The following is a 14,022-nucleotide window of genomic DNA, read 5'->3' as shown; positions in this document are numbered from 1 at the left end:
GATAATTAAAACAAAAATATCCAGAAAATTAAAACAAAAATATCCCTACCTTTTATAAATAATTTTATATTTGATGAAAAAGCCTACGATAAGAATATATATTCAACATATATTATATTTTATCTGTCCACTGATTTTGTTGAGGTAAAATTATTTTTGGTCAATTAATCCACAAAAATGATTATGTTAGCAATAACATAAGTTCTGTTATTGAAAAAAATTTTCTTGAAATTAAAAAAAAAGAAGAAAACTTTATTCAAAACTTGTGCTTTAAATAATGAATAATAAGAATCTTCATTGGATCATCAGGTTCATATTATTTGTATCCTGGATGGAATCCAAATAGCACACACAAGTTCAACGGTTTAAGAGCATTTTTTTATAAGTATGAATTGTTTAAGAGGTCCCCTAAGAATATCCGAAGTGTGGTGGGGAAAAATTAGAACTAAAGCCTACATTATTCAAAGTTTCAGAAATAGTTCAAAACTCTAAATCAGTGAAGGAACGTTTCAAACATGACTGGAACAGAAGCGAACATAGTTGCTGCTCTCCCTGTAACAACCTGCACTTATTCCTAGTGACTTAGTTGGATCATTTCCAAAACACTTGTGTTCATCTGATGGATAGTTTACAAGCTTGTAAATCTTTCTTTCGCGATCACTTGATTAATTTGAATTTGCAACAAGTATATAGACGATTTTCGTCCTGTACCTCTCAATTCCTATTCCCTCATTTCCAAATCCTGTATCCTACAGTGATATAATATTTTTCTTGTATATTTATATAAATACATACAGACATGCTCCTACAAATGTATGTGTGTTATTTCTTTTCTTCAGAACATGTTTAGAGCTTTTTCTCCAGGACTTATTTTATGTTCGAAAGGTATAGTAGAAGACTTGAAGTAGGTTTTATAAAAATGATATGGTTTCATAAAGTATGTAAAAACCGTAAAAAAAAAAGGGGAAAGAAAAAACAAAAAACAAAATCAGCTAACCAAGCTTTTTGAGGTTTTGAAATAGTAATCCCAAAACTCTCTAAATATATCTTCTATAGTCATAGATTACCGAGATATTGGCGTATGAAAACTCGATGGACTCCATTTTGAACATGCTGGATGGTAATGGCGAGTTTTAGGTTTCATCTTGGGGTGACCTGTTTCTTGATACCAAATCATTTTGGATTGTACCGTACTTACAAAGTACAATTTCCACTTAATTTATTTAATAATTATTCCACACTTACAAAAAAGTAGAAGTAAAACTAGTTTTCAGAATATATGTAATAACAATGATTACTGACACATATAAGGTTTTATATATCAAGATCAAAATGCATTCAGTCCATTCCTAATTTTTAAAACATAGCAAAACCCATTCTGTTGTAAACAATAAACCTTCAGCTCCGTAAGTCAGTGGGCAAGAGACAATTTGATTATTTATATAAAAACAGTGTGTATATTTAGATTTGGTTACCTTTTGCAAAAATAATTTACAATCTCTCTGCAAAATATTTTTTTTTTTTCGGAAATTGGATATTTTTTTCTGGAGGTCGAATTCCTGTAGACCTCCTGGAAGTGGTTAAATCAACTTAGCTAAGCCCTAAAGGAATAGTGCGTTAAAGGTCGAGAGTCAAAGTCATTTTCTTTGGAAAAAGGTGTGAAGCGAGGAGACAGCCTCAGTTCATTATTGTTTTTATGGTTGAAATCCACAATATGCAGGAGACGAAATGCTTTGGTTGTAGTCGATATGTGGAACATGAAGACGGTACAACTACAGGCTTTGCTATATGTCGACGATATCGTGCTGGTGACAGCCTATGAGGAAATATTGCAACATGACATTATAGAATGGCAATGAGAACACGCTCGCAAAGGAATGAGTATTAACAGCCGCAAGAGCAAGGTTATGACTGTTTCCAGAGATGAAATGGATGTGGGCAATGTAAGAATACTGTGCAATGATGAAGTACTGGAAAAAGTGGACTTCTATACCTACCTTAGAACAATTTTCAATAAATCTGGTAAAATAGACCAAGAAGTGTCCAATAGGATAAATAAATAAAATAATATTTACTACTAGATATGCAATACCATTGTGGGAAAGAGGGAGGTAGGTAAGGACATCAAACTTCATAACTTTAAAGCAATAGATCTTCCATCACTATTATATTGCAGTGAAAGTTGGGTCACGCAAGAAAAGTTTATGAGCAGGATTACATCTGCTGAAATGTGAATTTTGCAAAGAATATTGGGCAAAACTAGGAGAAACAGGATAAGGAATGCTAGAATAAGAGAAGAACTTCAGATTCCCTCAGTGAAATAAGTGATTGAACACCGACAGCTCCGATAATATAGACTGGTCTGTAGAATAGGGGAACACAGAGTGCCAAGAAAATGTATGGAGGTGAGGCCGACTGGTAGGAGACCACGAGGCAGACCAGAAGGAGCTATATAGATGGAGCACATCCAACGGCTAGGTCTGGAAAGAGGGAAACGCTGGCTAAGATAAAGATGCTTGCCAGAGACCGAGATGTATGGACAAAGGCTTCTCCACGCTGAAAGGCAGTAAAGGACGAGAAAGAAGAAAATGAAAATCAGGAGGTCCTCATATATTAAATTAAAATGAAACTAACAATGCTAAATTGCATCACTATTAAATCATGAATGTAATTTTAATATTATACAAATATTCTAAATTTGTGTTAAACTTTGTTTTTTGTTTCCTTTATTTTTTTTTTAACTTTTATTAATACCAATTTTGTAACGAAAAATAAAAAAAAAACTGTATTCCAGTCTAAAGGCAACAAGAACAGGAATGAGAATTGCATTTTTAATTTATTTTCTAAGGTGTATGGAGTCCAAATGCAAACAATATTAATGAAACTCTCTTCTCAATTTGAAGTATATATGTGTAAAAAGACTCAAGACATATATTTCGGTCCAGATAATCTAAAATCCTTTATTAATCCTCAAGATTTTCTTGCCAGACTTGGTGGAAAATTATCGATGTTGTGGATAGTTAGGGCCCTTCAAATGCATGCCATTCAACTATCTTCATCTAAGAAAATCGTGAAGAAAAACCGTTTTTTTAATTATAGTAATATTATATTACATTCTGTCGCGTATTTATTGGTAAAAGGAATCAGAGATCATATACACATCTTATTTTTTAGAGATATAAATTAAATTATAACAAAATAAGAAAAAAAAATAACTTAAAGTTAGTAACATCTTAAACTCATTTCTTACTATTCACAATATTTACATTCAGCCAAGGGGAACTCCGAACCGAGCTTGTCCTCCAACCTGTGAAGGAAGAGGTAGGACTCTGGTAGATTCTGGCACTTCTCTCTCAAACACGTCACTGGTATTGAAGCCAGTGGAGGATGAATGAGGGCGTTAGCCGCAGATGCTCGGGTGAAAGAAACTTAATGTCTTTTTGCTGATGCTTATGCACTTGTTAATGGTACTTAAAGAAGATAAAAATAAATCTTAGTAAATATCTTCGTATCTTCGGTCATCCTGTTTCCTTCAATCAAGTATCGTTTGTCATTTAAGAATGTTTTATAAATACAGATTCAAAGTTTTTGCCTTAAAATGCGATTTGTAAAGAAACCCATACGTAAAAATTTACGAAGTGTAAAAAATAATAAAATCTCATATTTAAAAAAAAAAAAAAATGTTTCAATAAAACCCTCAAGCCTAAGAAGACTTGAGTTAAAGTATTTATTTTAGGGGTAGAAATTGTAGAATTTAACTAATCATTGTTCAAATTCGTGAAGACTGGCATATTGTGGATAAGTTATTTTGATCCCAGTGGGATATTTCCTTGGCTCCACTCTCGACCTAGGTCTAGGCCGCTTTTACATTGCACGCGGTCGTTCTAAATTTTATGGCCTGGTATTCTTTCATTCAGAATAATATCCCTTTTATGTTGAGTTTATGATTATGTTTATTTTTAACATCATATTAAATTGTGGATTATATTTATTAATTAAAATTTCAATACTTCAAGTTAAGTTCTTGTGTTCTCGACTTATGATGTTCTCTGTTTTCGTAGATTGTAAAAAATAAGTTTTCAATGGGTTAGTCATTAACTTTTAGTAGTTATTAATATTATATTTCGTATTATATTTTAGAGAGAATAACACTGTCTTTTTGAAATGTAGCTTCTTCCTAACTAAACAGTGTATCCCTTTATACATGATCATTCTTCTACCTCTAAAATTTATTCATTTTTTATTTGATTTTCGCTGCGTTATAAATGTGGCTGGTGGTTTATATTTTGGGAGTATTGCTAATTTTATTTCCTTAACCAGTTCTTCTCCAACGCATCTAACTCTGGAATTTTTAATGAAATGGGGTGATTTTTTTATCGAATTGTGGTAACAAAGGTAATTGTTAGACGAATAAATATGTGCCCCCTTTTGATACGGCATAAATCCTAAAGGCGAAAAAAAAAAACTGTTAGGAATTTTAACGATTTTTGATCATTTGCTTCGAAATCAGTTAAAAATTTATTATGATGGTTTTTATTATATTGGATTATTACGATATGAATTCGTCGTAATACCCTCATAAGATAGACCACATGCCACTGTTATGACTCAGTGAAAATTCATTTAAAATTCCAAATACTGTAGAGGTTTGGTGGGAGCGAACACTCTTATGGGACACCTTGTATTTCAGAGGAGACAGAATATAAGAACAAAATTTGCATTTACTTATTAAATGTTTAGTTTAGAAAGACTATAAGCTCCAAATATAAATTTTAGATAATTACTACACTTTCTATGCTTGGAAATTTCCATTTATTCTGTGATGAAATACTTAAGTTAAAATTTTTAATTTGTCAGTTTCCCAAGGAAGGAAGGAAGGGGGCTCAAAAGGCTTCCTTGGAGGACTCAAATCGTTTGAGAATTTTTTTTTTATTTATCTATTGACATTTACAACTGTATATAAAATACAACATGTAAATTTGAAGTAAGATCATAATGGTATGATTTTACAATATAAGGTCACGAGGCCATCTTCTTTTCAGGCGCCTCAGGAGATTGCCATGAATGGAAGAAGAAGCAAGGTTAGAAACTAGTGGGTTTGGGTGGTTAGGGAGTTTATAATGGAAGAAATGATATCGGATTTGGTCTAGATCTGTTACATAAGGAACACTTAGGTCTTTATGGATGACTTTATTTTTAATAAAGTATGGAGCATTGAGGATTTTGTTTGAGAAATAGAACATAAATTTATTAGTTTTATTTAAAACATAAAAAAAAGATTAAACATTGATTTTTTATTTATAAACTAAATAAATGTGTTTCTTCTGTATTTCTGTTTTCAATCAATGTAGTTATAAAAATTCCTTGACTTTTTAAAAGAAATATCGAAAAATCTGTATAAAGCCTTTTTCCACGCCAGTCGATGTTCTATCAGTTTCTTATAGCCAAGTCTATTGGGTTTCTATTCATCCTCCAAACATTAAAAAAAAAAAAACCTTTTTAAGGCTAAGGCTTTAATACTTAGCAATAATTAAAATGAAAAAAAATATAATGATGATTATTAGGCATTAATTAAAAAATACATGTAATAAGATCATCTGGTGTACTTGAAAACCTCTTGTTTTGGGCATATGCGCCAGAGAAGGTTTTTTTAAGAAATCTATCAACCTTCAATCTCCATTGAAGTTGCTCTCGCAAGTTGTGTAAATTGTGAACATTTCTGCCATAGTTGTTTCACAGTAATATTTACCCTGTTTGATCAAAATATATAAATTAAATTGTTTAAAAAACAGATTTGATTAATATTTTTATTTTCATTTAATCAATTATAATGGTACTCATGATTCTTCGAGAATTCCAAATGGATTTAACGCAGTTGACATTGGATTTGTTAAACGCAGCAGGCGAAGAGTTGCATGGGCCAGCACCATGGACTTGTAGTTTATTTTAGGAGAGTGATAGAATCAAATTAAAAGCAACTATTTATTTGTGGCTGTAAAGGATAAAGACCCATTGGCATACACTTTATACCGTATATAATTGTCGTACTATTAGGAAATCACCACCGGCACCGAAAATAAATCGAATAAAACTATATAAATTCATTTATTTTATTACTTTTGAATCTAAATCACTATGGGTCTCGTTGTAATGCTAGCAATAGTCGACAATGTGAGAAAAAAGAAGAGCGAATTTGAGTTGATAGTTGAATTGCTATATTTGAGGTTGAATATCAATTGATATATAAATAATGGGATAATACGGTAACCATAGTAACATTAATGGTCACAGCTAACTTATATCTTAGCTGAGTATCATTGTAACCATCGCTATTTATTAATTTTACAAAAAAATTTTGATTTTTTAAGATCAGGTGAAAACTATTAATAAATTGTTATTATTTTTCTGTTGCACTAAAAATTCGTATTTTAGGATTTTTCGAGATGGGGATAACGAATGTAAATTTTATATAAAATTCCTGGCCAGAATATATCAATTCACCTTAGGATAACGAAGCCCTAATGCAATCGGAGCGATCGGCTGGTCCCAGCTTTTACCGTTAGAATCGAATGGATCTTGTTTTCCTTTATTATACTTTATTTGTTCATAAAATTCTTTGACATTTTGTATTTATCTATTGTTTATTATCACTAACAATGAAACTGTTTTTTTTTTTCAAATAAACAAATTAAAGGTGCTTTAATACTAGTTGACATCAGAACTTTATTCTTATCAGCCCTGACGAAGCCTTACAAAGTGGGTCGAAAGTTTGGTTATCAATAAGTAGTTATTGTTACTATTTTGAAACCTTTATTGACCGCCAACACCGGACTATCTTCCTCCAATCTACTTCATACGGTCAACTATCTTCTTCCAATATAAAGGTACTTTAGAGGAAGAGTTTTTAAAAATTCATTATTTAAGCTCTGTCAGATTATTTCAATGACAGTATCTTGCTGATATTAATGATCATTTAAGTCTACATAAACGTGGTGAGTCCGATCTGTCGATTGTGTGGAAGTAGCTACTGTCACAAATTTTAGATTACAGAACAGATTATACTAAACTAAAGGTAATTAAAATGAAGGTAAATTTTAGATAACTCTTACCCTTAAGTGTAAAATAGTAGTAATCGCATCGTGATATTGGTATAATCTCATGTTTATAATAATTATAATTCAACTAAAAATGTAAATATACCGTATAATGTAAATATACCGGTTAAGTATAATCCCAAGTTCACGCTCCTAATGGATTTTTCCGTTCGTTATGTCTTTTAAATTATCGAGCTACATTACTATATCTTTTATTTTTATTCCAATGAAATGTTGTATAAAAAGATTTCAGACCGAGAAGTTTTAAGATTGCTTGGGTTATTCGGGGTTAGGGAAATACGAAGTAACATTGTTACATTTTCTTGCGGGGAATAAACTTGAATAAATAAAAATACGAATGTTTATTACTTTTCGAGCTGATGGAGTGATGCATATTTCTTGACATGAGCGTTGTTTTCTGTTAGGAATACAATAGGAATTTTCTAGACCAGCGATTCCAATTGGTTCTAGCTCAGGTTCATGCAATGCAAATGGAGATCAGTTAGTTCCCCCAGCCAGATTTTGTGATGCTAGGATTTCCTGGGAAAGAAGGGGTTAGTTAAATTTCTTTCGAGTTCTGAGTTTCAGAGGATAGGAGATGGTTAGTCATAATTTATTATTTGGCGTTTTTTTTATGTTTTGGTGCACTTACCAACCATTATTTGAATTTTAAATTTTGAAATTTACATATCTTCTGGGTTGTAAATATAAAATTTTGCTATTTAAATTATTTATGTATATGTTATATTTTTACAAGCTTTATTTATTATTCCTGCAAATGTTATATATAAATTGTAATTATTTTTAACTAATCCAATTATGTTTTTTTAGGTAAGAAAATCCATCAATAAATTGAAAGGCGATTAATTGTTATTGTAAGTTATAGTTATCATTTTTATACACTAATTAATCATAAATGTAGTATGTAATTATAATAAATTATTGACATAATCGTATTTACTCCTAATTTATCAATAGTCATAATTATATTTGCTCGTGTCTTTTTATCGCATGATACTTTTCTGGATAACATTAATAGATTTTATCGGTTATTAAAAATATTTTCCTTGGCTTCATTTATATTTTTCTAATTAACACACACTCAAAAAAAAATGAGAACAGTTATAGAATTGTTATGCAGAAAATATTAGAAGTTGTTGAACCAAATTTATTGTGTTTTTTTGGAGCTTTAGGTACTAAAAAACTTTAAATTGCTTATGGTTAGTTTCGAAATAGATATTGCATCACTATTTAGCAATATTGGTGTACTCATGTTCTAAGTACACTTCGAAATTGAGGTTCTCTCTAAATAGGATCATTAATAATTTTTTTTTACGATGAGTATACTATTACTTTACAGTTTCTTACTACTTAAATTGAGTTAATATGATTAACAGTTTTAAATATTATTTGAACTAAAACAATTTGGGGAAATTTAGTTCATGATTGTGTGAGTTAAGAGACAAATACTATCTTTTGATACTATTTTATAAAGTGGCAATTTTAATTTGTATTGATTTTGAAAAGGATTAAACGATAGAGCGGTCTTAAACCCCCCCCCCCAAGAGTTCTCAAAATTATCCTTATTAAATTAATCCCCAACGTTGCCAGCAAAAAAGATTTATTTAAGGCTTTAAAGTTGCACAAAAAATATGCGTATTTTTAATTGGTATTGTTTTTTTATTAAACAATATAAATGTTTGTTTTTTTATTAGGAACTTTAAATTTCATATAGGAGCTCTTGAACTCTAAGAATTATTAATTTCTAGGATTTCTCGGGTCAAAATTAGCTATCAAACATTTTTGGAAATTTTATTTTTCGTTTTTTGGGAGTTCTGTTGGCCTCCCCTAAGAGTTCTAAAAATTATCCTTGTTAAATAAATCCCCAATGTTGCTAAATGTACATAAATGTTTCTTTTTTATTAGGCAATTTAAATCTCATAAAGGAGCTACTAGAACTCTAAGAATTTTTAATTTCTACGACTTCTCAGGTTGAAAATTCGCGATCAAAAATTTTTTGGAATTTTTTTTTGGGGAGTTCTGTTGGCCTCCCAATTGAAATATTTCGAGGATGGGGGACCAACTTCTCAGAGGAAATGAATTGGCCTCTAATGCTATACCCAGTTGGGTTGTGCAACTATAATTCTATTGATATATTATATTAACTTGTTTTTTTTTTCTATTATATACTCTAATGGATCTTTTCCTTAGCCATACATACTTGCCCCCGGGGCTCAGTAGATATCGCTTTGGTTATCAGAACGTGTAGCTTATCTTTACCGTAGTTTAGTTTATCGGATTTTATTCTTCATCTAATGTTTTTGGCGTCACTCCCTTTAGAATTGTCTTGTAACTCAATCCATTCTAGTCTAATTTTCATCGCATATTTTCCTAAAATATTTCATTATTTTATGAAGTATCCATATTTTAATACGTTTTCAGATTCGCTGTTTATTTATAATGGATATATTTATATATTTTAGCATTTAAGTACATTTGGATTTCTCGTATATGGACGATTGGCGATCCACTAAAGTAGAAAATCATGTGTTCTCATAGGACGTTCAGTTCTCGAGTTCCGAACGTTATGGATAAGAAACTTGAAATTTGTCTTTAAAGGGAGTGTGGTTGAAAAAATTTACCATCCTTCGAATTTGACTAAATATTCCTACTACACTAATACTGATGTTACTGCTGCTGTTATCCAGGTCAAATTAAACCTTTTTTTGCATCTTCAATTCAAGACCCGACCTTATTGAGCGATACAAATCTTAAAGACGATAACGTTAAAAAATCATGACTTTAGATAAAAAATTAGTAATATCACATAAAGGAAAAAAATGTTTTATGCTGGACGGTGTGATGGTTTTAAATTGTTGATTAGAGAAAAAAATGTAATGAGAACATGAAAAGTTTTGAAAATAAGATTTAAGCTCGAATTATAATTGATATAGCTAAACTGAAGCTTGTTCTCAATTATGTTGTTAATCGCATATATGATAACTGCTGTGCATATCACATCTTATTAATACTTTAGTGTTGAATTTTATTATAATTGTTATTTTTTAATTTTTTGAGTTTTTATGCTTAATTAATAATAACTTCAAAACAATTAATTTACTTAAATTAAAAAAATGGTTATTTTATTAAAGCAACATAAAGCACTTGGGTCCCATCAGTACTTTGTCCAAGTTGACTGTCTTCATTGGATCAATGGATATTTTTAGCAAGGACGAATTGAGAGACGAGAGTCGTCAGTGGTGATATGCTATGGGAGGGTTATTATTTCGGAAAGGATAAAACGTCAGCATAGGATGAAAACGCGTCTTCGATGCAAGTGGACAGATAGGATGGCGTACTCGGCACTTACGCGGGGAATGCCATAAATGGTATCTCAAACAATGTATTCAGGATTAAACTTTCCTTAACTAGATGTTCTCAACCTTTACTAATTAAAGTGATTACTCTCTTGAAACAAATCTTTCTTTTTAATTTTTATGAGAGAACTGATCCGAGTCTTTCCTTGTCGCTTCCGTTGTCAATCATGGTTACGATATTTCTACGTGAATCCTTTTCCTTTTTTTCAATAGAATGCATTACTATTGACTATTTCAACGTCATAACTACTTAATAATTATCCGACAGCTAAATTCCGTGTAGCGTTTGTAAAATTTTAATCTCAACTATTTCTCCCTTTATCTTGGATGAAATACGCATTTTAAAAAATTGCTATTGATCCCTTTGGAATCATACTGACCCTTCTAATAATATCTACCTGCATGTTGCTATTAAGTTTATTACTTACTCGTATGATGCAATATGAAACGTTGCGTGATGGAACCGTGCTGCAGCTTATAATAAAATTCAGGTCATAAATGGATTTTCAAAAATATTTTAGGATAGACCTATTTGAAACCGGTCGTATTTTCTATATATAATTCATAAATGTGTTACGTTATATTCTTATGTCGCCGTTAAGAAGATTATACTACAAGGATTACATTTGCATTTAGACTTTTTTTTATGCTCACTGGTCAAGTAGTAATCCATTTTTGAAAGAATATATTTTGCTGTGGTTTCCCTAACAGGAAGTACCCTGTTACATAACGAAAAACCTTCTTTTCATGCATCAATTATTCATTATGCAAAATATACCCTTCGTATTTTTGTTTTGCTGTTTATATTTTTCGCCGTTTGTACCCATAAAGGAGGAATGATCTTACATTTCTTCTTTATGGGTTTATGTCCTCTATATCTTCTTTTATTGTATGTTATCATGACGAGACGCACCCATCAATCAAAAACATTGTTTAAAGTTTTTTTCTTTATGTAGTATAACTTTGCTAAAATTACGTCCAATAGTTTATCAAAACCCAATTTTTGTTTCCGAAATAACAAACAAATTAAAATTTGCCAATTTACTACGAAGATGTTCGTTATAAATTACATTGTTGTGTCTTTAGTTTGCTTCAATTTGATTGCTGATGTCAGTATGTCTTATAGTTTCTGGGGTACCGTTTTTCTAAAACCAAATTTTTGTATCATATGACAGAAAATCAATATTTTGTAAATTTAATTTGGTAAACATCTCAGGAATATCAGTCGTTCTATTAGCACTTAAATTGAAGTTAGTTTAATGGGCCATAAAGTAGTTTATAATGATTATCTTCGTAGAAGTAGTAGTTTCCATGATTTTTAACGAAATATCTAAGTGTTTATGTTGGTTTATGAAAAAATGATTGATAACTCTATTATCTGATTTAGATTAATTGTTTCTTACTCGTTATCTTTTGCGATGCTAAAAAAGTCTGTTTTTTCGTTCAACGTATGATATACAACAATGGTACATACAATAATGGTTTCTTTATGCTTTCGACAAATTTTTCGATAGAAAGATAATTCACTGGTATGGAGCATTACTTTATGGTAGTTTTGTCTCTATGTTCATTATTTTATTTATAAGCTAGCAATCTAATTTTTAATCTACTCGTGACTCTACTGGTATATAAAGATATCTGTTAGAAAACCATTAGGAAGGAAACAAAGGATTGACGTCTAGAGACGGTATCAGTTGATGATATCCTGGAGTCTCCATCACAGTTCTAAAGCAGTAGAGTATCTGAGCTCAGTGAACCCGATGACTACATACCACAGAGGCATTTTATCCACTGTCAAATATTACATTTGTTACAATTAAAATTATTTACTTTATAAGGGCATCTTTGTTGAACTTGTATTTTCATTTTATCATTGTATATTAGATCGCTTTTTTTATCTCTGTAACTTTTCGAAACTGCGATACAATTAAAAAAAAAATTATAGCTCAATATACTTAGATATATATAGTTGACCGTATTAATTAAAATATGAAGATGATCAGGGTTGCGGTCAAAAAAGAAGAATAAATAGTTTTTAGCTATTTAATGTCCGACATTTCGCCCCACTTTGCAGGGCTTATTCGGGGCTAAAAAAGATACAAAAACAACTAAGAACATTGGAACAAAAAGATACAAAAAGGTTTATATTAAGGTAGGATAAATATTATGATAGGATATAATATTATATTATTATTAAAAAAATAAGTGATAAGAAAATTATATTTAAATAAAAGGAAAGGACGCATAAAATACTATTAATATAAAATAAATAATGATACGTATATTGAATAAACGAAAATACGTAACATTGGTAAGAATAAAAAATTGTGTAAAAGTTAAAAAAGTACATGAGACGTATATAAAACGAATAAAATAAATACAGAAAAGTAGACATGGGAACACAAAATTTAAACACATAAAAAGACGGAAAATGAAGAAGAAGGTTGAGATTAAATAAAGGTCGTGAAAGGATAAATACAAATAAAATAAATAAAGATGATAATAAATGGGGAAAGAACAAATAAGGACCACCTACATGTTCAAAGCGATACGTTAAGCAGACATTGACAATAAATCGGAAGCATGGAGGAGTGGTGAGTAGGTGGCCGGCATTTTGACGGTTATAGAGTATAGAATATTGAAATAGAAATTTCAAGTACGTTTATTTGGTTATTAAAGTTTATTTTACTTTTTATTTATATATAATTTCCTTATCATTTATTTTTTACATAACATTTATCTTTTCACAATTTACCTTTTTGTATCTTATTGTTGTAATGTTTATAGTTTTTTTTTTATTTTTAGCCCTGATGAAGCCCTGCAAAGTAGAGCAAAACGTCGGACATTAAATAGTTATAACTATTTATTCTTCTTTTTTAGATGGCAACCTTGGCCATCTTCTTCATAAATAAAAAAAATTATTTTTTCGTGACATTGTTATTCTAGTTAGTTACATATTTTCTTTGTTTTATGTTTCTTCTTGTGGCATTTAATATTATTAAATTTTATTGCCAAGAGCTAAACTCTTTATTTCTTATTTTGGCTCTTTAACTCAGAGAGCACAACTCTTTCGGTCATTCTTTATCATAGTTTATTATATATTTCAATTCTATACTTCTTTTTTTAACAAAAACGAACCATTTTTTAGAAAATTAGTTTATCAATAAAAAAAAGTTATTAGGAAACGGTTCCAGATTGTGTGTAATAATTATGGTGAATGATAATTATTACACACATTCTTTGTTTATATTAGAACCTTTGGACTTAATCTTTTTCTAAGCCGTGATAATCTACTAAATGTTTAGGTCATACTCAGCTAAAATTCGCGACGTCGGGCTTTCATCCTTAATTAATTGAAAAAGAACAGGCTTCTATCACTCATTATTCGCACGAGTATTCCTTCTTTTGGATACAGCCCAATAGAATCTTTTCCTTGAATACGGGTTCTTGACTCCCTGGGAATGAAAAAAATGAAATAGAAAATATTAGTTCACGTGTAACAGATTTTGTGCCAGGGATTTAGACAGTTCATCCATCATCTGCTGGCTACA

General features: G+C 30.4%; 1 long non-coding RNA gene across 1 annotated transcript in view; it reads left to right on the top strand.

Annotated features, from left to right (window-relative positions):
* Positions 1-13,541, top strand: part of LOC136796089 (uncharacterized) — a 129,229-nt gene extending 115,688 nt beyond the window's left edge. The window contains exon 3 of the long non-coding RNA XR_010843786.1: positions 7,926-13,541. This is a non-coding gene — a long non-coding RNA (uncharacterized lncRNA). The remainder of the gene's footprint in view (positions 1-7,925) is intronic.
* Positions 13,542-14,022: the final 481 nt, after the last annotated feature.

The sequence above is a fragment of the Halyomorpha halys genome, unplaced genomic scaffold (genome assembly GCF_000696795.3).
Source record: "Halyomorpha halys isolate HHAL.00 unplaced genomic scaffold, Hhal_1.1 Scaffold2077.1, whole genome shotgun sequence".
Lineage (NCBI taxonomy): Eukaryota > Metazoa > Arthropoda > Insecta > Hemiptera > Pentatomidae > Halyomorpha > Halyomorpha halys.
The sequence above is the reverse complement of the archived record's forward strand: the minus strand, read 5'-3'. Positions and strand labels throughout refer to the sequence as shown.